General features: G+C 37.9%; 1 pseudogene; it reads left to right on the top strand.

The window, feature by feature from the left end:
* Positions 1–6,822: 6,822 nt before the first annotated feature.
* Positions 6,823–7,337, top strand: LOC116096462 (annotated as a pseudogene).
* The last annotated feature ends 2,924 nt before the right edge of the window (positions 7,338–10,261 follow it).

Here is a 10,261-nt window from a genome sequence, read left to right as displayed (position 1 = left end):
ACTTTTTGTGGTGGTTTGAATGAGAATGTCCCCATAGGCTCATTTGAATGCATATTCATTGGGGAGTAGAACTGTTTAAGAAGAATTCAGAAATATTGCTATATTGGAGTAGGTGAGTCCTTCATGGGTGAGGTGTGTTGTAGACATAAATTTTTCACAGCCTACTTTAACAAGGGTTCACCAGAGATAGTGTAAAAGAAAGGGTATTAGGATACAGGAGAAGTGGACCTGTTTAGAAATAGTTCTTTGGGGAGATTCCAATCTTCGTTGATCTCAGTCCAGTCCACTAGCAAACACCAAACACAAATAAGCAGCTGCAGTCCAGTTCACTTGGCAGACACCGCACAAAAACCAGCAGCTGCAGTCCAGCCCACTCACTCGGCTGCCTCCACACAGGAATCAGCAGCTGCAGTCTAGTCCAACCAGCATACACCTCACAGGAATCAGCAAAGGCAGTTCAATCCAGAAGAAACTGTGAGGCTTTCCAACTGGCCTGAGTCCGAGGAAGCAGCAAGAAGCTGCAGATCTTTGGTGATATTCTCTTTATGAAGTTACCAGAGTGAAGCTCAGCAATGCAATGTAAGGCAAACCAATACAGTCAAGACGTCAGCAAAGAATAGAGAGGCAGAGCAAAGCAAACCAATGATTGAACTCCCACTGTCTGTGGGGTCATATTTATATAGTTTCAAAACAATACACACCTTTTCACGTGTCTGCTATAGCAAAATATCCTTTTACCTGTGTCTGCTTCAGGAAGACATTCTTTCACCTCTGTGTCCAGCAAAACATCATTTGACATAACTGACCTTGCAAAGTAACCAGAAGTCTCCAGTTCAGTGTGCCAATAGAAGTGGGCTTTGAGGTTTCAAAAGCCCAAGACAGGACTAGTGTTTCTCTTCTCTCACTGCCTTCTGCCTGCAGATCATGATGTAAACCTCTCATTTACTGCTCCAGCACCATGCCTGTCAGCTTACAGCCACAATAATCATGGACCAACCCTCTAAAACTGTAAGCAAGCCCTCAATTAAATGCTTTCTTTAGGTCGGGCAGTGGTGACACATGCCTTTAATCCCAGCAGTTGGGAGGCAGAGGCAGGTGAATTTCTGAGTTTGAGGCCAGCCTAGTCTACAGAGTGAGTTCCAAGACAGCCAGGGCTATACAGAGAAACCCTGTCTCGAAAAAACAAAATAAATGAATGAATGAATAGATAAATAAAATTAAAATAAATAAATGCTTTCTTTAATAAGAGTTGCCTTTTCACAACAATAAAGCAGTAACTATGACACTGGCTGTGTATTCTTTCTTCCAGATTCATTAACATATAGTTATTTTAAATTAACAATCTGAACATTCCAACTTCTCTGCCATATACAAGGATACTTGCCTCTGTCTCTCAAATTTTACTTTTTCCCTTTTCTATGCTTTGTAATTTTTTTATAAAATCCAAACATAAAAGAAACTGTGTTAGTGAGCATTTATGCATTTGATGGTAAGGTGGGATGGGGCAGGGAAACATTGTATAGTCTTACAATTAAATTTTAGTCTATTAGTGATTCCATGCCCCTGGGCTATAAATCTCACATTTCTCCCTCAATCTTGAGTGACACAGATTGACTAGAGTTAGAGACACTCTGTATCTTTGTTTTCCAGATAACTGAACTATAATAGTTCAACCTCTGTTAATAGGTTCTCTTGAGGACAGGCCTTGTAAAGAGCAGAATAGTCTGCCCCTTTGAAAATGGCTGCTCTTCTCTTCCCCCTACAGTATGTCCAGGGTCCCTAAACCCCATCTTCACTGTGAGAACATAGAAGGATTGAGGTGCTAACTTCCACATTCTCTCTTTGCCTGGCAGAATAATAGAAAATATCAGTTGGACTGTATGATAAGATGAACACAGATATCTTTGCAACTCTTAGACAAAATTCAAGAAAATAGTGATCTATATTGACAGGCTAGAAAAGTAGACTTTTCATTATGTATTAATTGTATAACTGAACAAACAATTCTTATCTTTTCTTGGAAGTATTAAAGTTGTCCATCAGAAAAGAATATCAAAATCAGGGTGAGGCAACAATAATAGTTTGCTTTCAGAATACAGAAGCTACATCCCAAGCCACATTTTATTTACTTATACTTTGCTCAATTTCTACATCATCATTTCTTCTCCTTGTGTTATTAAAAGACAACATTTTTGGTTGAGTCTGCCACATGTTGACGAGTGGCTGGAGACTCTCTTGGTGACGCAATATCCATGCTCAGATGTATAAGAAAATCTACTGGCCTTTTATCTCCTCTTTCATTGTTTAAATTTCTAAAGTTCTGTTCTAATTGCAAAAACTGAAGTCCCAAAATGCCTTATTACTCTTATTCAGCATGAATATTTTGCTCCTGTGAGAGCGACTTTAGTTTCCTTCTCCACATACTCTGTTCATTCCCAGTATCTAGCCTTGTTCACATTGTCTCTTCTGCCAAATGATCGTCCTGTCATCTTTTCTAGAGTTCAGCTAAAATCCAGGCTTTTTTATGAAGCTCCCACCACTATAGCCTTTGGGAATACATTCTGCTCCTCAGCATCTCCCCATTTCTTCTGTGCGCACATACACATACTTCCTTTGCTTTATGTGTTATGTAGTGAAAGAGACACAAATAATGTATGTATCTGACCCACACCAGAAGAGTGTCCATAGCTGCTTTTGCATGCTCCCAACTTGCTTGATTTATACCTGTCATGCAGCAGACTTTCTTGCTATGAATGGGAAGGTCTACAATCAGAGAGAATTCTTTTTTTGTTTGTTTTGTTTTGTTTTTTCTAAACAGGGTTTTTCTTTATAGCCCTGGCTGTCCTGTAGACCAGGCTGGCCTTGAACTCAGAAATCTGCCTACTTCTGCCTCCCAAGTGCTGGGATTAAAGGCATGTGCCAGCACTGCCCGGCTTTTGTTTTTTGTTTTTGTTTTTGTTTTTGTTTTTTTTTTTTTTGAGAGAAAATTCTTAAGGTTTTACTTTACCTTGTCTATATAGTACTTCTCTATAATATATAGAGATTACCTGCTTAGGCTTGCTATGAAGAAACCACTAGAACATATACCAGATCTAGTATAAAATCACTCTCTTTTATTTAAGGATTTCTCTTTAAAAGGATCCTGGTTTCTATTTGAGTTCATTAACTTCTTAGACGTAATGGCAATTTAGTTACTAAAGAAACGCAAGACTCAGGCCAGGTGGTGGTGGTGCATGCCTTTGGTCCCAGCACTTGGAAGGCAAAGACAGGCAGATTTCTGAGTTCGAGGGCAGCCTGGTCTACAGAGTGAGTTCCAGGACAGCCAGGGCTACACAGAGAAACCCTGTCTCAAAAAAACAAAAACAAAAACAAAAACAAAAACAAAACAAAACAAAAAAACAAAAAAAGAAAGAAAGAAACACAAGACTCGACTCTGATGACCTTTAAATTTGTCTTAGTCAATGTTCTATTGATATGAAGGGAAATCATGACCACAGCAACTTTTATAAAAGAAAATATTTAATTTTGGCTTACTTATAGTTTCAGAGGTTTAGTCCATTTATCATCATGGCAGGAAGCATGGTCACATACAGGCAGGCATGTAGCTGAGAATTCTATACACAGATCTATGGTCCTGGCTTGAGATTTTTGAATCCCTAAAGCCCACACAGGTGACATACTTTCTCCAACAAGGCTTCACCTCCAAACCTCTGTCAAGTAGTGGCCCTCCCTAATGACCAAGCATTCAACTATATGAACCTAAGGGGGAACATTTCTGTTCAGACCACCACAGAATTAATATTGCTTTAATGCCACATGTGTTTAATCAAATACCCTGAAACATCCTTCTTATAATACAGTTTTCTGCTTTATTACAATCAAAATTGGCACTAGTGTTCACTTGTCTGTCTCCACACATATCTTAGCATAGTATGTTAAATTTCTATGACATACTGATGACTCATTTTAGGATGTAGTGCATCTATACAATGGAATACTATTCAGCCATTAAAAACAAAGACATCATGAATGTTGCCGGCAAATGGATGGAACTTGAGAATATCATTCTGAGTGAGATAACCCAGATCCAAAAGGATATGCATGGTATGCACTCACTTATAAGTGGATATTAGCTGTAAAATGCAGAATACCCATACTATACTCCACAGACCCAAAGAAGCTAAACAAGGAGGAAGTCGCCCGGCGGTGGTGGCGCATGTCTTTAATCTCAGCACTTGGGAGGCAGAGGCAGGCAGATTTCTGAGTTCCCTTCCTCCATCTGCCCCTTATGACTATTTTATTCTCCCTTCTAAGTGAGATTCGAGCTTCCTCGATTGTGACTTCCTCCTTGTTTTGTTTTGTTTTGTTTTGTTTTGTTTTGTTTTTTCGAGACAGGGTTCGCTGTATAGCCCTGGCTGTCCTGGAACTCACTCTGTAGAACAGGCTGGCCTCGAACTCAGAAATCCTGCCTGCCTCTGCCTCCCAAGTGCTGGGATTAAAGGTGTGTACCACCACTGCCCTGCTCCCAGTTTTCTTTCTAATTTTCTTTCTCTTATTCTGCATACTCAGCAAAGAGAAACACTGGGCAAAAATCCCTCTTATCTGTCGTATCTGCCTTATCTATCTGTCTTATCTGCCTCCGCCTGAAAGTCTTATTTTATAGTCTTATGGGTAAAGAAAGGCATAGAGGAAGTGTCACTGATTTAAGACAAGCTTTCAGCACTGCCTTTGGTTTAACAGACACTGCAACTACACAGAAGGAAGAATAGGCTGTTTGTACTGGAGAGAAGAGCAAATCAAAGAGGGAAACTGTAATATAAAAGGAGAAATCACTCCACAAAGATCATCAAACCTTGAGTTTTAGTTAACATGGCTTTCTCCGCACAAATACTACAGAAATGGACTGAAAAATTGCTGGGCTTGGCAGATATTATTGATTTGAAAGAATCCTATTTCATTCCTGTAGTTGAAGCCTTCTCATCCACAAATGAGTGGACTGTCTTTCTGCAACAAAGAAGCATTAACAGAAAGACAGCATCATTCTTAAACTCCACTTATTGCAATGTCAACGAAATATAGGAACTTCTTTGTAGTCAGTCATGTAGACTCCCCAAATGAAAAAGAAAAAGTTGAACTATTAATTTACACCTTAAAGTAGACAAATTTACAGACTTGTTTTGTTAGATAGTGTTCTGGTTAGTTTTTGTCAAGTTGACACACACTAGAGTCACCTGTGAAGAAGTAACATCAGTTGAAGAATTGTCTCTATTAGACTAGTCTGTGGGGCCTGTCTGAAGGACATTTTATTGATTCCTCATTAATAAGGGAGGGCCCAGATCACTGTGGGTAGACCTATTCCCGGGCAGGTTGGCCTGGCCTATGTTAAAAATTATCATTGCTGGTTCAGAAAGGTGTCAGTCTCAGGGTAGGTGTCCAAAGTCAAACCTCAAAATAAACATCCTTTGTTTGACTGAAAAAAAAAGTTTCATGTTAATATTTTTGAGACATAAATATGAAAATAATATTAAGGTAACCTGACAATTTATATGTAATGGACAATATTGTATATTAGACTACCAAAACTTACTTAATGTTACATTAATAAATTTGAAGAATAATGTTAATATGTAAAGATAAATTGTTATAAAGGTATTCAAACTATTATAACTAAACTATATGATTTGTGGACCAGTTTAAAACGAAAACCAATGTAGCTACTATGAATGATAATAAGAAATAAATGTCACTTTCAAAAAGAAATAAAAAAAGTAACAGTGCAAACCATGGAGAGTAAGTGTTCCCTTATGGTCTCTGCTTCAGTTCCCGCCTCCCAGTTCCTGCCAGGAGATTCTGTTTTAGCTTCCCTGATGATGGACTGTAACCTGTAAGACTTTCCTTCCTCACACTGCAACAGATAGTGAACTAAAATAATATTACCCAGAAGAGAAATGACATTAAATCACTGGCTCTAATTGTTGTGAAGGGCTAGACAAACTTGAAAACTGAGAATGAGCTTGAAGCTGTTAGTAAAGGAGTCACAGAGGGTTGGAAGAATAATTCCTGAACATTGAACATCGAGAGTTTTTTTGAGAACAGGGGAAAGTTGAAGTTAGTAAAAACAGTGTCAAGGTTACTATAATGAAGAAGACAATGAGATAATGTAGTGAGTATAAACAGAAGGAGATTTTTTTTTCACCTCAGGGACATTTGGCATTAATTGAAGTGTTTTGTTCTCTCTCTCTCTCTCTTTCTCTCTCTGTCACTCTCTGGTTCTTTCTCCTCTTTCCCTCCCCTCCCCTCTCACTCACTCTCTCTGACTCTTTGTCTCTGTCTCTCTCCCTCCTCTCTTACTCTGTCTCTGTATCTGCGTCTGTCTCTATTTCTGTCTCTCTGTCTGTTTGTCTCTCTCTCTCTCTCTCTCTCTGTGTGTGTGTGTGTGTGTGTGTGTGTGTGTGTGTGTGTATGTCAGAGGGGTGTTTGTGTTGTCAAAGGGCAGGACAACTTGCTGAACTCAGTTCTCTCCATCCATCATGTAAGTCCAGAGGGATCAAACTCAGGTCATCAGGCTTGGTGGCAATTAAAACAAAAGATTTGTAAACAGATTTGATTATCTTTAAAAATAATTTATGAATGTATAGGTAAATAATTTAAGAGCATATGCAATATGCAATTTATTTTACATCTCAAAATATTTATATTTGATATTATATGTGAATGAAGAACTCACTGAGGTATTTATAAATTCAGTGATGTGGGGCTGCAGAGATGATCAGTGGTTAAGACTGCTTGCTGCCCCCATTGTTTCCTGGTCCACTTGCTGCAGCTATGGTCAACCCCATCATGTTCTTCAACATCACAACTGATGGTGACCCCTCTGGCCGAGTCTCCTATAAGCTGTTTGCAGACAAACTTCCAAAGATGGCAGAAAATGTTCATGCTCTGAGCACTGGGGAGAAAAGATTTGGTTATAAGGGTTCCTCCTTTCACAGCATTATTCCAGGATTCATGCACCAGGGTGGTGACTTCACATATCATCATGGCATTGGCAGCAGGTCCATCTATAGAGAGAAATTTGAGGCTAACGACTTCATCCTGATGTATACTTGTCCTGGCATCTTGTCAATGGCAAATGCTGGACCATCCCATAGTGGTAGTGGTTGTTGTTGCTGCTGCTGCTGTTGGTTTCCAAATCTTCTCTGTGAAGTGGGTGGATGGCAAACAAGTAGATTTTGGGAAGGTGAAAGAAGGCATGAGCATTGTGGAAGTGTTTTGGGTTCAGGAATGGCAAGACCAGTAAGATCACCATTTTCATCTGTGGACAACTCCAATTGTTTTGACTAGCAAACATCTTACCCATCAGAACATTCCTTCTGTAGATTAGGAGAGTGTCCCCACCCCATCTGCTCATAATACTCTGTAATCTCTGTTCACATTGATCTTCTTTAGGTTCCATATTTTCCTCATTCCTCTACAAGTCTATTGGATTGCAGAGTTAAGTTTATGACTATAAATAAAAACAAAATAAGAAGTGATATATACACATACATATACATATGCAAATATAAATGATAAACAAGCCAAGGTCAATGAGCAAGACAATCATTCTAGATCTTAGGGAACCCAATTTCATCCCAAGAATGTTACTCTTCTAAATTTTGTTTTCTGAAGGATTATTATCTACAATGTCTTCTTGGATATCTTTCAGTAACTATTCGTTTTTGAGACAAGGGTTTCACTTTGTGGATAGCACTGGCTTAGAACTTTCTATGTAATCAGGCAGTACTTCTGCCTGAACCTCTTGTGTGCTGGGATTATAGACCATGTGCCATATATTCAGATTTCTGAGAGATTTTGGAAAATGAAAGTTATAAATCTTTAGCTTCAAGATTCCAATGCAGATTCTTTTCATAACTCATAATTATACAGGTAAAGTTCAAATAGTAGAAAATTAAATATTTTTAGAATCAATATTATTATGACTTTGTAAGTCACCAAACCTCTCATTCTAAAACCTTCCCAGAAGCCCAAAGTAAAAATCCTGGCCTATTATACAATCTCCCCCTAGCATCTACAATTTTTCATTCTGTCATTATTTATGTATTTTAAATGTTCTACAAATGGAATCATACTATGTGACCTTTTGTGCCTGGCTTCTTCCACTTACTTTCAAGGCTCATCTATTTCACAGCATAGATCAGTATTTCATTTTATTTCATTTCTATGCATGAAAATATTCCATTGAATAGGTACAACACATCTGGTTGTTCAGTTACCTGCTGATAGAAATTTGAGTTCAAAAATATTTGATTTAGTTTCACATTTTTGCTCTTGTAAATAGTGTTGCTATGAACATATGTGTACATTTGTTTTCACATTCATTTTCAGTTATTTTGGGTAAACATTTGGAAATGGGATTGTTGGGTTATTCAACCCAACAAAAAGCTTTAACTTTTTGAGGAATGGATGAACTACTTTCCCAAGCAGCTGCATCATTTTGCTTTCCTGGCAGCAATGTAGGAAGATTCCATTTTTAAAATATCCTTGCCAATTATTGTTACTTTTCAGATAATATTTTTTTAATATTTTTTAGTCATCCACGTGTCTATGAAATGTTGTCCCTTTGATGTACTTTTCTCTGATGACTAACAATATTGAATATCCTTTTTTTTTTTGCATGATTCCCTTTTTTTGTCATTTCAGTGTAGATAACTTCCTATTTTGGAGTGTTTCTGAAATTTCACAAGTTCTGTTATATAGTTCAGAAGATGAAAAGATGAGAAGTGAATGAGAATGAGAAAGCCTGTACTAGGAAATTATATTTACAGAAGCACAAATGTCCTCCTGTTCCTAATTCCCAAGAATTCTATTTTTTAATCAACATTTGAAAAGTCCTTTCTTGATATTAAGCATACAGATTTGGACTACTTGCTGACACAGCTAAACTAACACCAAGAATAAAATGGCACATGTAAAATAATAGAGGTAATAGCATCTGGGACAAACTGAGTATTACGGAGATTAAGTCCATTTTGTACAAAGGATTTTGAAACAGAATGAACCTTTGTTGAGCACATGGAGATAAAAGATGAATAAACTGGGAAATTTCCGGAGATTCCTAAAATCATATCAAGGAGAAGAAATTATTATTATTTTTAAGTTTCTTTGATTTCAGGTGGGTATGGTGGCCCAAGCCTTTCATCCTAGCACTCTGGAGGTAGAGGCAGTTAGATCATTGTGAGTTCAAGGCTGGTTTGGTCTACATCGGGAGTTCCAAGGAAAAGCCAGGTTACGAAATAAAGAGACCCTGTGATAAACAAACAAACATTTTATTTGCCTCCTGAGACACATTTCCCATAAAGTGAAAAGATTGTATTTTCCTTAGGTATTACCCATTTTAAAATCTAAGCAAGCTTAATGTTACAAATGATCTTGTAGAAATTGTGCTCATGATTAAATTGTGAAACCTCTAGGACACTGGTAGGAGGGAGGCAATACCGTCCAGTACATTGAATGTGGAGCCTAGGGTGTAGAGGCCAGTGTCTCCTCTTCCTGTTCAGAAACAAGTGCTGTGGAACATTGCATTCATGAAGTCTCTTTGTAAGGGAATAAAGAATTTTGTTTTGACTGTAGACAATCTTTAAAAGTATTTTTCAGCCCTAAAATTCCACTTGAGAGGTTTACTGTTAGTTACTTCACATTTCAAAGGCAAATGAGTATTGCTTCTTATTTGTAGTTGCAGTGAGTGAGTGAAAACTTGTTTCGGTCAAACCTGTATCAACAAAGCACCTAGAAACACAGACATTGAAGTAGGAAGACCTTCTTTTGTTTTGTATACTAGCAGAGTGACTTGATACAATTGTATCAGTGATGATCTGTCCTTTGCCCTGAGGTTCTTAATCTGCGCTTTTGCAATATGCTTGTTTATCAAACATAGTGCAACTGGTTCTGACAGGGCATACTTCTATATTCTAGTCAGTGGATAAAATATTTGGCATGTTCTAGAACTTTTCCAATCTTTTAATTCCATGTCTTCTTTGACATTAAATGATGTCACTTCACCTGTCATTATGATCTGAGGGTGTGTTTTTGTTCTTTACAGAGAGGTGCTAGGTTTTTTAATGCTTTTCTTCCAACCCTTCCTGCTTGTAGGAAAAGAAAATCATAAAAATGCTAATGTGAATCCCCTCTATACACCGAAGACCACCACCAATGAGGCCTCTATACACCTTCTAATGTAGGTCTTACAGATTGGGGTCAACTC

The sequence above is a fragment of the Mastomys coucha genome, chromosome X (assembly GCF_008632895.1).
Source record: "Mastomys coucha isolate ucsf_1 chromosome X, UCSF_Mcou_1, whole genome shotgun sequence".
Classification (NCBI taxonomy): domain Eukaryota; kingdom Metazoa; phylum Chordata; class Mammalia; order Rodentia; family Muridae; genus Mastomys; species Mastomys coucha.
This window is presented reverse-complemented; position numbering and strand designations above follow the sequence as displayed.